The following is a 4,599-nucleotide window of genomic DNA, read 5'->3' on the forward strand; positions in this document are numbered from 1 at the left end:
TTCCTTCTGGCTCCTTCTTGGCCTCTTCATACCCCTCTCATACTTCCCCTCATCTCCTAAAATAAACCTGTCCCCTTCTCTACTGTGGCCTTACACAGTTGAAAGTGATCCTAGTCTTTGTGAGCTACATGATGACTTCACTAGTGCTAGTATCATGAAAACAGCCCCCAGTGCACTCTGCAAAGTGGTTGGCGTAAGGAAGGATATCTGGGAACCATGAATCCTGTCACACCATTCAACCCATGCCAGCATGGAATATGGACGTTAAAAGATGATGATCATTGTGGTCGTGGTGATGATGATGATGATGATGGCAGCAGCAGTGGTGGGAGAGAGGAGGAGGACGACATGAAAATCTACTTTGTCTTGTGTATTCATTCTTTTTTAACCCATTAAGTCCCAGAGTACTTAAATTTTTTAATATCACTTTAAAACTTTTACAGACGATTGAAAATAGGTTAAAATGAAAAAATGAATAATTATTAAAACTCCTTTACTTTGAGTAGAAATGGAAATACTCGGTTTCCTAAAAATAGGACACTGAGACAATGTGAGATAGCTTATTTAATGTTCTCATTAAGTGTCCTATTTATAGGACAGTGGGACTTCATGGGTTAAGTTAACAGGATGTGGATCCTGTATAAGTTTTGTTAAGTACTTCCATGCAACCTGTACATAGAGTTTGCTGATGTCTTTGTTCTATGTTTTAACTTGTCTATATCTAAATATATATATATGATTATATTCAATGGCAGAGACTTTGAGGATGAGGAATTTGTTAAAGATTTTGGTGATGACGCAGGAGATTATGGTGTATCTGCCTCAAAGTCTCATTCAAAGGTAAAATATGAACTTTGTTCATTGTCTGACATTATTTATTTCAGTGTGGGTGGATGAGATACAAAAATAGTTGTCAATATAGGCGTAGGAGTGGCTGTGTGGTTAGTAGCTTGCTTACGAACCACATGGTTCTGGGTTCAGTCCACTGCGTGGCACCTTGGGCAAGCGTCTTCTACTATAGCCTCAGGCCGACCAAAGCCTTGTGAGTGGATTTGGTAGACGGAAACTGAAAGAAGCCCTTCGTATATATATATATTTAAGAAAGTCTCTCAGTTAAAGTTGCAGTCTTGAAACTGAAGCTGATCTGCCCCATGATGAACTACAGAGGCTTTTCTTTGAGGGCATTTACACATGAAAAAAATACAACTGGTTTCTACGTCTATTGAAGATGTTTCTGCCATTCGTTATTTGATTTCTCCATGTTAAACTTTATCAGCTCCACTCAATTACTTTCTGTTTCTTCTCATAAACCAGATGAACTCTGCAGCAAAAAGAAGTGTTTCTCCACATCAGCAAAACTCAACAAAACACAAAATCTCGTCTGCGTAAGGAATTTTATTTAATTTTCCTTTTTTTTTTTTCCAATTTCATTTGTCTGGATTCTCTCTTTATTTTTTTATCTTTTAGTCATTGGAATGAGGCCATGCTGGGGCACCACTTTGAATAATTTTAGTTAAACAAATCAACCCCAGAGAGAGAGAGAGAGAGAAAGAGAGAGAGCAAAAGGGCTTTGTCATTCAAGTGATTAAATATATATTTTTTTCAGAAGGGCCAAACCAACAAGTTCAAAATTAAACCTGGCTGATGATGTTGCTGTTCCTGATGAGACGTACCTCAACGACCTCCAGGACACTTTCCAACAGATCTCTGACCAACAACAAGCTGACCCTGATTTGAACCCTCCTACAGACTCTTCACAACAATTTGATGATATTCTACCTCCTACTCTTAATGAAATAGGCTCAGGTACAACTTTGCTTCTGTTGTCTTTTCTTTTCATTCCCTCTTTTTCTCACAGATAACCAATGAGATGGAGTCCATATCAGTCAAGGGTCAAAATTGGAAATTTGGAAGTTGGACAGTAAGCAGAATCTCAGAAAACTAGTGCCAGTTTGCATTGGTAAATAGCAATGACAGGAAGTTTGCAAACTTTAGACATTTTGTTTCCTCATTAACCTCCTCCTCCTCCTCCTCATTATTTTAACATCCATTCTTCCATGCTTGAATGGGGTCAGGTGGACTTTGTTCTTCTGCCAGATGCCCTTCCTGTCACCAACCTTCACCTGTTTTTAAGCAAGAAAATATCGTTTTCATGGCACACAAACATCACATGATGTCAAGACAGGGCCATACACAAGCATATACAGGCATTATATGAGATGGGATCCTTTCAGTTTCCATCTACCAAATTCACTCACAAAGCTTTGTTCAGCCTGATACGATAGTAGAAGACTCTTGCCCAAGGTACCACTCACCCACCCATGCCTGTGTCTTTAATATGCTTTTAGAATATTTTTCTCTTTTAAGTTGGCATAAATACGATTCCATTGAGGTATCAACTGTTATTTTCATATTTGAATTTATCAAACTATATCACCCTTCGTGGAGTTTTCACTCAAAATTCCTGCCTATGGAAATTAGGTTCTGGACTCCAAAAATTGGAAAATGTTTGTGATATTTTGGATTTTTATTATGTTAGCACCATGAATACTATTCCAATGGGGTATCAATCACTGTTCTTGCATTTGAATTTATCAAACTATAACCCATTCTGTACTTTTGGAAGAAATAAAGAAATTAAAGATCAGAATTCCAAAATCTGAAAATTTTTTAAAATGTCCTTTTTAAGTTGGTTTCATCAAATTATTACCAAATGTTCTCTAAATCCTTTTTATTACCATAATTCTGTTGAAATACTTTGTCTTCATTGCAAATCATTTTGAAAATAATAAAGAATTTAGTGAAAGAACTTTGTCATTCATGGAATGTTAGAATTTAGACCACTTTAAATGGGAAATTTGTTTCATTAGAACCAGGTGTGTGTGTGTGTGTGTGTGTGGTGGAGGACAGTTCTGTGCCCACCTGATGTGCACATAGTGGTTGGCAGAAGTAATTAATATTTGCTAAGAATTGTGTATGAGAGAGAGATAGAGAGACAGAGACAGACAGCGAAATAGACAGACAGGTAGACAGATAAGCAGAGAGATAAACAGACAAATAGACAGAGATGGGCAGACAGACAAACAAATAGACAGACAGACAGACAGACAAATAGACAGACAGACAGACAAATAGACAGGCAGGCAGGCAGGCAGACAGGTAGACAAAATGAGTGTTATAAGTAAGCTAGACGGTGGTAAGCCCATTATGTTGTCAGTACAGCTTGCAGCTACACAGGAAACAGAGAGTGAAAAGCCAGTGAGCTGTAATTCACCTAAATAAATAAAAAGCAACTACAGACTTATTGTGACACAATTATTCTCTTGTGTTTCCATAATACAGGCATTCTCTGATGTAACAAATGTACATTTAGTTTTGGCGTTAACAATTGACAGCTTACTGTAAATGATTTGGTTGCATCTCTTTCAGAAGCCATAATTCGTTTTCTAAAAGCAAAGTTAAGAGTGATGCAGGAAGAATTAGAAAATCTATCACAGCAATGTGAGAAAAAGGTGAGTGCACATGTAATTATAGTCTTTTACAAAACTGTTTAATCCCATAAAATCAGAATATTAAACATATTCCTGCAGATAGAATTCTTGAAAAGAAACATGTACGAAGAATATTATCGTATCTTTTCATTCTCATTTCTGTTTTTTTATTTGTAACACATTGTAATTTCTTATATGTCTCAGAAGAAAAACTTAGATTTCCTTGAATGATATGGTTAAAACTAAAAACTAAGATTTTACCAAACCAAAATGGTTGTTATTTGTTGAAAACTTGTCAAGTATTGCTTGATAGAGAGGAGTGAAACGGATGCTTAGGTTGATACAGTTAATATTCTCTTTCGGTTGTCTGCGATCAAACTAACATTTTCAGATCAAGTTATTGAGAGAGAAATAGTCTGAAATTTAGTGGAGAGATCTGAGCTTGAGAGGAGGCTGTCAACTACACAGATGGAACTTGGAAATTGGATTTTGTAGAGTTAATCAAAGTCATGGAGTGAAATGTGTCTGAATAATGGGATACAAACTAAGAAGTGCATTGGAAACTACTTTCAAGATAATGAAGGAGTCTCTATGTAGTCACTTGATATAATAAAAATAGCTGTCAAATCTCTCTCAAATCATGTATTTGTGTCTGAAAAAGAAAGGGTTAGGAGAAACCTTGCTGAATGCAATCTGGAGGTATCTATTAATTAAAGATTACTTAGTAATAATTGTTTCGTAGTTTGGTGCAATTTTAGTGGGAGAAGAGGGGGGGGGTTAATTACACCAACCCCAGTATTCAACTGGTACTTATTTTATTGACCCTTAAAGGATGACAAGTCAATCTAGGCAGGATTTGAACCCAGAATGCAAAGCCAGAAGAAATACGTCTATGCATTTTCTCTGACATGTTAACAAGCTTGTCGCTTTATGTTAAATTAGTAATACTCAAAGTTAATTAGTAATTTAATCTCCAATTGTTATTTTCAGGAGGAGGACAGGACAAAGCTTCAGGATCAAGTGAAACAAATGGACGAGGACTGTATCCGACTCCAGCGTATGAGCAGCACTCAGCTCACTCAACTGGAAAACTACAAGAAACTGATTG

Source organism: Octopus bimaculoides, chromosome 18, assembly GCF_001194135.2.
Source record: "Octopus bimaculoides isolate UCB-OBI-ISO-001 chromosome 18, ASM119413v2, whole genome shotgun sequence".
NCBI lineage: Eukaryota > Metazoa > Mollusca > Cephalopoda > Octopoda > Octopodidae > Octopus > Octopus bimaculoides.